Source organism: Hylobates moloch, unplaced genomic scaffold, assembly GCF_009828535.3.
Source record: "Hylobates moloch isolate HMO894 unplaced genomic scaffold, HMol_V3 SCAFFOLD_9, whole genome shotgun sequence".
NCBI lineage: Eukaryota > Metazoa > Chordata > Mammalia > Primates > Hylobatidae > Hylobates > Hylobates moloch.
This window is the reverse complement of record NW_026652284.1, coordinates 101,355,938-101,370,624: the sequence shown is the minus strand read 5'-3', so window position 1 is coordinate 101,370,624 and position 14,687 is coordinate 101,355,938. Positions and strand designations below refer to the sequence as shown.

Sequence of the window (14,687 nt, the reverse complement as noted above, 5' to 3'; positions counted from 1 at the left end):
GGGCAGATGACCCTGTAGCAGCTCTTTACCTGGAGTTTTGCCCCTGCAGCAGCTCTGTGCCTAGCTCCAGAGGCTATCCAGAGCAGGAGTCCCGAGCCCAGAGCTTAGTTAGGAGGCACTGTCCTTTTATATCTAGGTGGAGTTAGCCATGCAGTTAAGCATCGGTATCAATCCCTGAGAGAACACCAAGCACCAATCATCAATCCCAGGAGAGGACTCTTAACACTTGACCAATGTTTGCTAAAGTTCTTAGATCTGGCAGAAGGTTTTATACAAATACAGCTGCCAGAGACTTTGCACAAACCCAACTGGCAGAGTATAAATCCAGTGAGACAGAACACTTACACAGCCCATCAAGCAAAGCAACTTTATTACTCACAGATAGGCAATAAGAATCAATGGAACGCCTAGGATCCATGGTAAACTGGTTCCCCCAAGGCTCAGGAAAGCTTTCCATGACAGATGAGATCTTGTCTGCAAGTGCCCTGCTTTGCACTACAGATGAAAGACCCTGAAACCATTCTGCTCTGGGTTTTTATACCCTAGGGGCTACTTGGATTGCTGGGCTGAAGTGCTGCAGGAGGTCCTCTTCCAGGAGAGATGCAAAGATAGTCCAGGCTGTATTGAACTCTTCCTCCTTATCTCAGGATGCTGCATTCTCAGTATATTCTGCCCAAGAGTTGCAAGCAAGAAGGGGATTGGTTGGGCCAGCCAAGATCACCCGGGAACCTGTCTTCCTGCATATGACCCCCAGGCTCATGCACTTTACACACTTGCAGAGACTACACCCAACAGAGGCGCAACCACTGTGTCCTGTGCCACATCCGGTCTCACCAGAGCCACAACTGGGGTGGCTGAGGAGTACAGTGCTGGAGTGAAGGGAGCAAAACCTGCAATGTGATTGTCACTGGGAAGTGTGTCCCCAAAGTCCCAGAGGCACAGGGGTCCCTCCTTTACATTCTTCCCTTGTCTTGAACAATAACTTCTGGCCGCTGTTGAGATGACTAATTAATATCTCAGATGGTCATTTGTCCACACCTTGAGAGTTCTCTTCTGACCATGCTTTCTTGATTTTTATATTATAGATAGGCTACAAATTTTCTAATCTTAAATTTCTGTTTCCATTTTAACAATTCCATCTTTAAGCCATTTCCCCTCGTCTCACAGTTTTCTATAAGCAGTCAAGAGAATCCAGTAAGACCTTCAACACTTTGCTCAGACATGTCCTCAGCAAAATACCCAATTTCTTCACTCACAAGTTCTACTTTCCACAAAACACTAGGACACAAACACAATTCAGCCAAGTTCCTTAGTACTTTATAACAAAGATGGCCTTTCCTTCATGATTCAAAAACCTGTTCCTCATTTTTGTATGAGATCTCATAAGAATGACCTTTATCAGCAATATTTCTACTAACATTCTGTTCAGAGTCACTTAGAGTTTTTTTTGGTTTCGTTTTGTTTTATTTGAGACAGTCTTGCTCTGTTGTCAGGCTGGAGTGCAGTGGCTTGATCTCAGCTCACGCAAACTCTGCCTCCTAGGTTCAAGCGATTCTCCTGCTTCAGCTTCCTGACTAGCCAGCATTACAGGCACCCGCCACTGTGCCCAGTCAATTTTTGTATTTTTAGTAGAGACAGGGCTTCACCATGTTGGCCAGGCTGGTCTCGAACTCCTGGCCTCAGGTGATCTGCCCTCCTCAGCCTCCCAAAGCGCTGGGTTTACAGGCATGAGCCACCGCTCCTGGCCACTTAGGTGTTTTCTAAGAAGATTTAGGCTTTCTCTAAACCTCTCCTCCTCTCCTGAGTCCTCATCAGAATTGCCCCTAAGAATCTATTCATGGCAATATAAGCTTTTTCTTTATGCACCTCAAACTCTCCAGCTTCAATCTTTTACCCAGTGCCAAAGCCAGTCCTGCATTTTTAGATACTTGTTATAGCAGCACTCCGCTTTTCAGCACCAATGTTTGCTTTAGCCTATCCTGGCTGCTACACAAATTGCCACAGACTGGCTGCCTTAGGAACAATAAACATTTCTCACAGTTCTTGAGGCAGGAAGTTCAAGATCAAGATGGAGGCAGATTTGGTATCTTACAAGGGCTCATTTCACATTTCACAGACAGACAGCTGTCTTCTCACTGTGTATTCACATTATAGAAAGGGAAATGGGCTTTCAACCCATTAATGAGGGCTTGGCCCTCATGACTTAATCACCTCTCAAAGTGGTTGGCCCTCTTGACAAATCACCTCTCGAATCCACCTCCTACTACCACCACCTTGGAGGTTAAGATTTCAACATACGAATTGAAGAGTGGGCAGGGAGGGAACACAAATATTTAATCTATAGCACCTAATAAACCATAGTCAATCTCTTTTTGATTGTCAGCTTTGTTTCCTCCCTTGCTCTAGGATTAGGACTTCATTATATTTCTCAACAAGCTTTTCTTCTTCATTTGTGTTTTGCAGTTATTTAAAAGAAATTTGGATGATAAATCCTAATGTTCACCACTGAACAAATATCTTTAGTTATTTTCTATTTTTCCAGCTTTCTAACAGCCTTATAACAAATATAAAGGAAATATTTTAATGAGAAAAGTCTATCTCCACCTTACTATAAAAACATATCAACTTTTTGTTTTTTTGAAGTCCCCCACCAATTCTATTCTATACACATAACTAGCTGTACTCCTATATAAATCAGTTAACATTGAGAGGCCAAGGCGGGCAGATCTCGAGGTCAGGAGCTCGAGACCATCCTGGCTAACACAGTGAAACCCCATCTCTACTAAAAAACAAAACAAACAAACAAAAAAATTAGCCAGGTGTGGTGGCACACACCTGTAGTCCCAGCTACTCGGGAGGCTGAGGAAGGAGAATGGCGTGAACCCGGAAGGCAGAGCTTGCAGTGAGCCGAGATCGCGCCACTGCACTCCAGCCTGGGCGACAGAGCGAGACTCCATCTCAAAGATAAATAAATAAATAAATAAATAAATAAATAAATAAATAAATAAATATAAAAATAAAAATAAATAAATAAATATAAATCAGTTAACAAGATGAGATGAGATTTGGGTAGGGACAGAGAGCCAAACCATATCATTTAACTCTTTAGTTCATTTGGAAATTTCTTACAGTATGTTCTGTGGTCATGTTCCATAAATACAGAGAATCACATGGAAGTTTTCAGTTTTCCTTAAACAAAAATTAGCAGAACCAACTCCTAGAGATATACGTTTAGTATGTCTAGGGTTAAATATATATGTACATATAAAATTAGTTAATACAATTATATAAGTATAATTAGCATAAATATTTTATGATTATAATACATATATTATCTAACTTGTAAAATTTCAAGTTGAGGAAGAGTAAATAAATAATAAAGCAGAGTATATTTTGCTCATAACAAAACAATGTTTGACTCATTATTTTCTCCAAAATTGGCGGTCTGTAATTTCTTTCTTAATTCATGTATTATAGAACACTCATCCCCCATTGTTTCAGTTATTGCTTTAAATACTAATATTTCCTGTGTAAAAGTGAGTTGTAGAGTCCAATGCGCCTGGCTAGGAGCATCAACTACAGGGACTCTACGGGCAGGATTGGCTGAATAGGGGAGACAGAGCTACCTGTCTAGTATGATGATCGGGCTCTATGGATGATAGTAATCTAGAGCTTAAGATGGGAAAACAACACTTTGGGAGGCCGAGGCGGGCGGATCACGAGGTCAGGAGATCGAGACCATCTTGGCTAACACGGTGAAACCGCGTCTCTACTAAAAATACAAAAAATTAGCCGGGCGTGGTGGCGGGCGCCTGTAGTCCCAGCTACTCGGGAGGCTGAGGCAGGAGAATGGCGTGAACCCGGGAGGCGGAGCTTGCAGTGAGCCGAGATAGCACCACTGCAGTCTGGCTTGGGCAAAAGAGTGAGACTCCGTCTCAAAAAAAAAAAAAAAAAGTTGGGAAAACAAGACCTTACTGCAGAAATGAAACCTGATGAAACCCCTATATTTGACCAGAGTACTCAAAGAAGTAGCCTGGAGTCAGAATACAGCTAGATTTTCTCCAGCCGTTTCCCCAACGCGTCCGGGGGAGACCTGTTTTGAGACCTGTTTGTACTGCTGACTTCAATAGACGTGTGTGTGTGTGTGTGTGTGTGTGTGTGTGTGTGTGTGTGTGTGTGTGTGTGTGTGTGTGTGTGTGTGTGTGTGTGTGTTTTAAGACACGGAGTCAGCTGACAAGAGACTGGAGTTGTGAACCCTGAACAATTTATGATATCTTTTGAGCATATAAAGAAATCTGGGGACTATCATGTTGCAGTTGTGGAAGAGGCAACTCTAGGATAGATTGTTGCTACAGCAACTCTGATAATAGAACACAAATTCATCCATTCCTGTTCTAAGAGAGGAAGAATAGAAGATGTTATCATTAGTGATGAATGCAGAGAAAAACAGCTTGGCAAGTTGTTATTATCAACCTTTACTTTGCTAAGCTAGAAACTGAACTGTTAAAAGATTTCCCTTGAATTTCTACTACAAAATGTTGGTTTGTATAAAAAGTTTGGATATATTGTATCTGAGGAAAACCGCACTCGGGCTGGAGGTTTCTAAACTAAAAATCTTTTTTAGAAAATTGTTAAAGGAGCTAATGCTATAAGTCTATACTCTTCTTAGAGTTAAAATAATGTGTTGCTGCAGCCCAGTAACCTCCATAAGTACTGGACTGAAAAAAAAAAAAACATGGCAATACTACAAGTATAATGACATTTAGAAGATTATTTGGGGCTGGTGGGATGTATGTGAGTTTAGATTACAAATGAATATTATAAAGGGAATGATTTTCAACCAAAGGAATATATTTTTAACTTGCATCTTTTATTGAATGTATTTTTCTGAAGTTTGGCTTCATTTCTTGGTAGTCAAGATTATGGGTAATAAGGAGTCATACGTCTGCTGTCTGTGTTGCTCATTTTTAAAAAGTGTATGTTGAATAAGGCTGTTTCTTATCACATGCAAAAAATTAAATATTTTTGTTTCAAAGAAACATATCTCAATACACTTAGGGCTGTATCATTTCCCACATATTAAGTGAGGATGGATAAATTAGTTATTACAACTAAACATAGCACAGTCCAACATGTGTTGATACTAATGCAGGCAAACTTATTCAGCCTTTTAAAGAAGTGTAGAAGAAATGAAAATGCTTCATTTGACAAGATTCAAAGTAAAATAATTTAAAAGTTTTACTAGAACTTTGTATAGTTCTATGTAGATAAAAAGCACCATTTTTCTTATTTGTGAAATATAATTATTCATTTGTTAAAAATACTGAAGAGCAATTATATTGGGACATCTAAGGTACTTTTTAACAGAGAATTAGCAAATCTCAGCACATGTATTTCAACTCCAGTGTTTCTTTTCATGGGCATCTGAAGCCTCTGTTCTGAGTAACAGTTTTGTCAAAAATGTAGTATTAATGAGTGGAATACGATATTTAAAAAGGTATTGATATTGTTTGTAGGCTACACCCAAATCTCATGTTGAATTGTAATCCCCTGTATTGGAGGTGGGGTCTGGAGGGAGGTGATTGGATCTTGGGGCCAAATCCCTTATGAATTACTAATCCCTCATGAATTATTAATTAAATTCTCCATTCACCTTCAAATATCCTGAGGCACCTTTTGTCACCTGCTCTCTATACTCGGAATACCTGGCTGTAATCCAAATTTCTGCAATGTCCAAACATCTTTCGGGATATAGTTCAAGTGTTCTTGTCTTTTCCATGATGCTTTCTTCAAGGTTCTCAACCAGAAGTAATCCATCCCCTTTTTCCAAAGAATTTTAATTTCATGCATTTGGTTCATACTTTTTTTTCCTTCTCAAGTTTGTGAGCAAATGTCACTAGAAAGAAGACTCTTGAATGGGAACTCTTTTCTTTCTAGTGATATTTTTTTCATCTCTGTATTCCCCATCAGGCTTACAACAATGCTTTTATAAAAGCAGAGAGATGAAAATTATGCAATGTAAAAATGGTGCTTTTTCTTTGTGTAACTAATAACTACAATTCTGTAGGAAATTGTAATTCATAGTGATTTTTGCAATTATTGTCCTAACACAATCTTACAACTAACCTGGAGGAAGGAATTAATAGCATGGACATTTGGTAGATGAAGAAATTGGAAGTCAGAGAGGCTGGTTGGTAGGAGGCTTAGGTTTTCAACCAAAGTCAGACCCATAGGGTGAAGATGTTAGATTCCTTCCCTCCACATTTCCTCTCACCCTACTCATTCCCCAACACAAAAACACTCATTCTATTCCACTCTCTGTCAGCTGCACTTATACTTGGTAGACACTTATTCTTCATCTTACGACTACAATCAAGCTTTCAACTTTATCCATGAAATTACTCTAAGTATTAAAACATCATAAAAACATTTATATTAATAAGTATGAGATTACTATTAATGGCTAAGAGGCATCATATGCTAGGATTTTATTTCCTTTCTTATATACAATGTTATGATTCCTGGAGCACTCAAAAGAAATTTGTTTTACCATTAATGTCCAAAGGACTATTTTTTGATGCCCAACACTTACTTAAAAATTTTGTTTGCTTTATATTTGAATCGTGACGTTTTTTGAATAGCTCTTTGTTCATTCTGTTGATTTCTATTGTCTTTTAAGAACATTATTTGCATTTACCAAATCTTCAGCTTTCCATGTTTTAAATGACTTTCTACTTTACTCAATCCCACATTTTTTTCTTAAAATATTTCACCCCTTTTCCCATAACATCATCTTTCTACATCAATCTGAGTTATTGGGTCTGACAGGAATGATCCTAAAACCTACATCTCTTTAATGCTAAATTAGACCTGCTGTAACATGGACCTGATATCTTCGAATTTTTGTTTATATTCCTGACTTTTTTTAGTCTATATTTAAGTAACTTCTTAAGACAAGAGTGAATGAAAAGTAAACTTCATGAATCATGAATGCCTTTATGCCACACTCACACTTGATTCATAATTCATGGATATAGAATTTCAAGATTGAAAATATTTTTTCTCGTAAATCTGAAGAAATTTTTTCATCTACTTCCACATCTAGTATTATTGACGAGGATCATAATATTAGCCTGATTAATGCTTCTTTGGTAGTGATTTTTTTAAATTTTAGTCTGCAAAATTTTAGAAGCTTTTCTTAATTTTTGGTGTTTGGATAAATAATCAGAATGTACACAGGGATGTGTGTCTTTTTTAAATTTGTGATCTCTTAAGAGACTCATTGATAGCACTTTTTCCTATGCAGATTCTCAGTCAATAGATTTTTTTTTTTTTTAAGTCTAGTTACAGGCCACAGTATTATGGCATCTTTAGAGAATGCACTTTAATATCAGAGCCCAGTGGCTTCTTAACAGTTAGACAAAATTAGGAGGATATAATGCTGCTGCACTGGGACAAACTACTCTGCCCCTCACAGTGACAGAGTATCTCCCTAGAGGAGCCAAGGGGGATACCAGCCAACCTTACACGGAGAATTTGCTCCTGAGTAAAAGCAAGACAGAGCTGAGCAATTGTCGGTTTTATCATCACAAAGTTATCAATAATATAAATTACTCCATGTCCCCTGGGGCAGAGGAACAGGTAAAAGGAAGCTTTGAGTAACAGTAAATTTTTTTTCTTAGAAAAAAATATCACAAATAGGAAAGAAGTTTTCCTTACTAACAGACCTGAGGTGGGTTCTTGAATCTGAAGTGTGTTTTGTATTAACTGTGGGAAATTTTTCTATAATTTAATAAATCTTTCATTTTTGTTTTCACTTTTTCTTTCTGTGCCTTTTATTTACAGGATATTGACTAATAGGACTATTTCTATTCTAATATTTTTATGTATATTCCACGTCTATTTTTTGCTTCCTATTTTGGACATTTCATTGACTTTTTTTGCAATCCTCCTATTGAATGTTTTCAAACTGTCATAGTTTAAATCATTAAGATCTTTTTCTTATTCTGGTGGTTTGTTTTTTATGATGCACTATATTTTTAAACACATCTGAGTGTTAATTTCTACCAGCACTAGTATAGAACAGAACATACCTCACATGTCTAAAACATACCAAAATTATGACCATTCCACACAATTTAGTCTTCCTCTAGTGTTTGCTATCTTAATGAGAGGCTGTCAGATTGGTTTTCAATGCAGTTATCTCCATCTCATCTCTTCGACTGTATCATTTTTAAGGGACACATTTCCTAACTTCTGTAGCAAAGCCTACTTCATCTTTGCACTTTTCACGACATCAATTTCTCATTTGTCTTCTTGATGATTTTATTGGTTGTCTCTGCCCCTAGATGTAAAAGCAGAAACTGCACCTATTTTTATTCACCATGTATAGTGCCTGTGACTTGACAGACAACACACAGTCATTAAATATCTGTGAATGAATAAAAGAATCTATGCATGCATACATAATTATGATATCTCATTGCTATAAAATCTTAGAGGCCAGGTTATGTCAAGGAAAGGTGCATTGCAATGAAAACTACTTGTGATTTTGTTAATATTTTAAATTATCCCTTCTAGGAATCTGTATTAGAGTTTTAAATGACTTAGAAGTGGTTACTTGTAAATATTTTTTATCTGTAATGAGATTCTGTGTTGGAAATTAGCTGTTTTAATTTTTTAAAAATATACTTTATTTTTAGAGCATTTTTAAGTTTACAAAATAAATTGAAAGGAAGGTACAGAGATTTTTCATATGCTCCTACCCCCACATGGTCACAGCTTCCCCCATTACCAGCATCCCCTATTGCAGTAGTACATTTGTTATAACTGATTAACTTACATTGACATATTACCAGCCAAAATCCATAGTTTACATTTAGGGTTCATTCTTGGTGCTGTACATTCTGTGGGTTTAGGAAATTCATAATAACATGAATTCACCATTTGAACGTCATACAGATCAATTTTACTGCTCTAAAATTACTCTTTGCTGTGCCTCTTCATTCCTCTCTCTCCACTAAGCCCTGGCAACCACTGATCTTTTTACCATCTCCATAGTATTACCTTTTCCAGAATGTCTATAGTTGGAATTACACAGTATATTAGTCTTTTGGATTGGTTTCTTTCATTTAGTATAATATTAATTTAAGTTTCCACCATGTGTTTTCATGACTTGATAGCTGTATTTTTTTTAATGCCAAGCAATATTCCATGATCAGGATGTACCACAGTTTATTCATTCACTTACCAAAGGACGTGTTGGTTGCTTCCAAGTTTTGGTGATTATGAATAAAGCTGCTAGAAATATCTGTATGCAGGCTTCTGTGTGGGCTTAATCTTTATCTCCTTTGGGTAAATACCAATTATCACAATTTCCGAATCATATGGTATGAGTACGTCTAGCTTTGGAAGAAACCTCCAAACTGTCTCCCAAAGTGGCTGTAGCATTTTGCATTTCCACCAGCCATGAAAGTGTGTTGCTCTTGGTTCACATCCTTGTCAGTATTTGGTGATGTCAGTGGTCTGGATTTTGGCCATTCTAATAGGTGTGTATTGGTATCTTATTACTGTTTTAGTTTGCATTTCCGTGATGACATATGAGGTAGAACATCTTTCATTTGCTTATTTTCATTCATATATCTTTTTTGGTGAAGTATCTGTTAAAATCCTTGGGCATTTTAAAATCAGGTCGTTTGTTTCTTATTTTTGTATTTTTAATTTTTATTGTTATGCCAACCTCTATGCCTATATATTATCTCCTACCACTATTTAAGAAGCAGACTATATGCTGTTAAGAGAAAGAAACAATAATAGCTACTAAGAAAATATATATTTGAGGTGATGTTGAAAAGTGTTATGGAGTAAAACAAAACAGCACAAAGGACAGGTTTTGCTGTTGTCATGTTTAGTTAGTTAGTTTTTATATTGAGTGGTCAGGGAAGGTGTCTCTGTAAAGATATCATTTGTACAGAGATCAGAAGGAAGGGGGCAAGCCATGTAGCCATCTAGTTTTAAAGTATTTTGGACAGCTTTTAAAAAATAACTGCAAAGACCGTAAAATAGAAACAAATTTGACATGGTAGGGGAACATTAATACATTGCTTGTATGGCTGAAGCAAAATGATTGAGGAAAAAAATAATAGACGAGTTTAGGGCAGTGGCCAGGATTCATATCATGTGTGCCTTTGGTAAGAGTTCTGAGTTTTATTCTGAATGAAATGGGAAGTCATTAAATATCATTTTATACACCAAGCACTATTAAGCCTTGAAGATGTAAAATTATATTTCTAAGGAGCTGACAATTCAATATTGGAGACAGGCATGTAGTTAAAATAGTGTTATATATGACGAAATACTATGCAGAGGAAATTTTCAGGGAGCAACAATGAAGTCCATCTATCCCATCAGAGGATGTCATAACTTAGAAAGAAGTAGAGATGTGGAAACAATCTCACCCATCTTTCTTTGTTCCTCAGAGTTCTGATTTTTAATGGGGTCCAATAATAGGTCTTGGAGCCTTCGGATTCTTGGGTCAATCTTGGGAGGGTAGCCAGAGCTTATTTACAGAGACCTAGAAAGACTTAGAATAAATTGCTGCTACAGTGCTGGTAACCTGAGTCTTCATGTGTTCTCCTAGTTACATCATCCCTATTCCCTGACCTTCTGCCATCTTGGAAAAATCTTTGATTGAGCTTTTTTCTACAGTTTTTCTGATTAGCATTTCACATCCCTACTAACTCTAGTTGCTCCCTTTATGCAGAAACAATCTTTCAATGGGGCCCTCTATCAATGTCCAATCAGGGAAATAGAAATCACTGAAGGTATTTCAGGCAGAAGGGGATTTAATATAGGGTATCATTTACAAAATATTAGAATGGCTGAAGAAACAAAACAGGAAAGCTGATGTTACACAGAAGTGTGTAGCCACAGGGAGCCTCCATTTTCACTACAGATTCCAGGAGCTGGCATTCTTCATGACACTCTTAGAGATGCTGCTGCTGCTGCTGCTGCTGCTGTTGATTAGGAAACCCTAAGGCCACATACCTGTCAATGCTGCTGCCAGTAATTGAAATGTCATCTACCTTCCTCAGGCCTTCTAATCCCATATAAGTGCTTCCCACTCATCTAACATAAATGTAACTGGCAAGTAAGGTGATCAATTCATCCTCATTTGCCAAGGAATTTTCAAGTTTTAACAGTGAAAATCTTACACACCTGGAAACTCAGGCAAACTAATCCTGTTGATATCTAATTGGCAAAGGAAACTGGGAAATGTAGTTTTCCAGTTTCCAGTCTCAGCAGTACAAAGGAGAGTAAAGAAAAGTTGCTCTGGGGCTGAGTACCAGCAACAGTTCTCTAACACAGTTGCTTTAAAGAAAATACAGATGACTTACAACCAATATGCCACCCCTACTTAAATGTGAGCATACCCATTATTCAGAATTCCTGTAGTTACTATGATGATAGACCACTGACCATGAATAGCCCAGACTTTGAGTCTAGGATTTTTGTAAGATTAAGATGATTACTACATAGCACATATTCAATAAAAGGTCGAAGTTACTATTTATAAATACACAGTAGTAATATGTTACTATTACTACTGCTACTACTAACAGTAACAATAGTAACTAATGAGCAAAAAGAGGTTGTAAAGAGACTAATGAAATTGAGGACAGGCATGGAAAAAGAATAACAAAAACAAATTCACTAGTTGACTTCTCCAGTTTCAAAGGGCAGAGCATATATTTTGTGACTATTCTCATTCCTCCCAAAATGTAGTTCCAGACATTTCTAATGCCTCCCAAAGGAGGAAGTAAACCCATTTTCCTGGTATAATTGTGGCTGTGGGGCTTGGCTTATTTAAAGAGCCAAGAACTACCTCACTCCTATCCCTGCCCAATTGCTCTTGCTGTGGGTAAAGGCAAGGAACACTCCACTGTCCAAACACACAATAAAGCAAAGACTAAATATCATTTTAAACATTAAAGAATGTCATGCAAGTTTTTGGCACCAAGAGGAATTCACTACATGTTCACGAGGAGCAGAATCTTTGCTTGGCTATGATTTTGCTTGCATGGCTTTCAAAAAGTTCCATAAAATGCATTTAGATTTTATGCCATTATTTTGGATTATCAAGTAAACATTTAATAATAAGACTGGTAATAAAGCACCCTTCAGGCAGGATGGTGAAATCTAGAAATGGCTTCCCTAACACTGAAGAGCAGATAGCAACTCCAGACCTCTGTGTTTCTCACAAAATTGTGTAGAGAGGGCTTTCAGAGATCTGAGACTACAGCCCAAAGTTCATCCCGTAACAGAGCTTCCATCATGTGTTCTTGTTTACAGTCCTGTATTCTGGCTGCCAGACAGGGCACTCACAGCTTTCTAACCTGAATGTACAGACACTGCATGTTTATCCATCCTGGGGCTCTGACATCTGATGCCCAGCTGTGCTTAAGCCAGAAGAATGGACTCCAGAGGCATGGCTCCAGTGACTGCTCCCAGGGAAACACTCCCAGGGAGGGACACAAATCCCTCACAGATGACAGAGGAGGGAGGCTCCAGGGAAAGGCAGCTGAGGCTGTAAGGAAGTTCAGTAAGGAAAATTTTTGCTGGATGTGCACGTATGATTTGGGGGTTGCAGAAAGAGCTAAAGTGTTGCTAATGGACCATTTATTTCTCAGAGCAGAAAATGGCAGAGTTGTGTATTTTTTTAATGACATGTTACATTTGCTCTCCCATGCCCTTATGTGGAATGTACATCTACATGTGCCCTCTTTGACTCTTTCACAGTAATGTTCTTTTTAACTCTCCTCATTCGTGCATTCATTCATTTCATTCATTCATCTAGTTATTCATCTCCTTTTTGATATTAAATGCTTGGACTGTGTCAGGCACTGTGCTAGGAACTAGGAACACAGGAAATAAAAGAAAGCATTTATTCAAGGGGATTTCTTCTCTCTTCCATGGTCAACAGCAAGTATGTAATTCAAATGCATTTTGAAAAGAACATATAGTGGTTCAATATATTAAAAGCCACTATGAGAAAACCTACATTTTTCCTGAGATCCTGTCCAAGGGTAAGCATGTTCATTCTTAGACCCTCTGAGACTAATAGACACGGCTTTTAATATGGTGGAGTTGAGAGTGAAGAAAGGCACAAATGAGAGACAGTGGTCAGAAAAGAGAAACAGTTACTTCCCGTGGGCCAGATATTTTACCAAAGACTCTGCTGATGAGTGAAACATTGGCCCAGGCTTAACTTGTGGTCAACTACATTATGATTACATCTACCATCACAACATTTGGGGGATTTTTTACAAGCCATGTCAAGAATGTTTACCTCTCTCTTGCACTTTCTCAACTGATTAAAACACACACACACAAACACACATAAACACAAATGCTGAATTTTATGTATATATTTTTCCTGTTGAATTTTGTCCTATTGGTTAAATTCAACATCTAAATCTGGTGAAATCATTAGGAATGTTGCTTTTGTCATCTATTATTGTAACTACCCCACCCAGCTTTATGTCTTTTGAATATTTCACAATCATCCCTTCTTTCTCTTTTTCTCTGTGCAATCCGTCTACCACATGGCAACCAGAGTGATCTTCCTAAAGTAAAACAACAACAACAAACCAATCTTCTTTTTCCCCCACCCACATACAGTTTTAATGTGGAAAATGCCCTAGTGTGGAATCAAGGCTTTCAACATTTCCCCCTTATTTGCCTCTTCTTCAACTCTTGACACTAATTCTCCCTTACTTCCAAGTGGATTGAACTACTTAGAAGCTCTCAGAACTCAGCATACACCTGCTGTCTACCTACTTGCCCCAATCTTCCTTTTAGGATGTACTTTTCTTTTTAATCATCCTTAAAAAACACTATTCTTCTTTCAAGCATCTGCCATATTGCACCTTCACTGGGAAGCCATTTTTGGAAACACCCATATCCGCATCCTCTCCTTCAGGCTAGTGTTTCATTCTCTGTGTTTTCATGGTAATTTACAGATACTCAAATATGCCACTTGTAACATCTGCTAAAACTCAGCTTGTCAACTCTATAATGCTCATACAGTCACCTAGGTATTCTGGTAAGATGCAGATTCTGATTCAGTTGTTCTGAGATGGTGAGATCTGAAAGTCTGGATTTCTAGTAAGTTCCTAGGTTATGCATGCTGATGCTACTATCACAGGCCACTTTGAGTAGGAAGAATACAACTCTTTGTATATATTTCCTTTCTCAACTGTGAACTCCTTGAAATTAGAGCCTGTGACTTACTCATCTTTGAATCTTTAGGTCCCAACACACGTATGAAGATGAAAAACATTTTAGATGAATTGATTTTGTGTTATTATCCAATAGTTATTTGTTGTTTTGTTTTGTTTTTGACATCAAACAGTTTTGAGATTCAGAGAATTTCTGCTTTGGAGTATCTTCTTTGTTTTGTCTTTTTTTCTTTTAACTTTTAAGTTTGGGGGTACATGTGATGGGTTGTTACATAGATAAACACATGTCACAGGGATTTGTTGTATATGTTATTTCATCACCCAGGTATAGTTTTTTAAAATGTTGAGCAGAGCTATAAGAAACTAATCTTCATGTTGACATTTATATGATTCAACATTTCATTCAAAATTACTTGGCCTTTACATTTTTGACTCAGAAAGACTGAA

The 14,687-nt window shown here is 37.5% G+C and overlaps 1 pseudogene; it reads left to right on the top strand.

Annotated features, from left to right (window-relative positions):
- Positions 1 to 3,982: 3,982 nt before the first annotated feature.
- LOC116813854 (glucosamine 6-phosphate N-acetyltransferase-like) lies at positions 3,983 to 4,606 on the top strand (annotated as a pseudogene).
- The last annotated feature ends 10,081 nt before the right edge of the window (positions 4,607 to 14,687 follow it).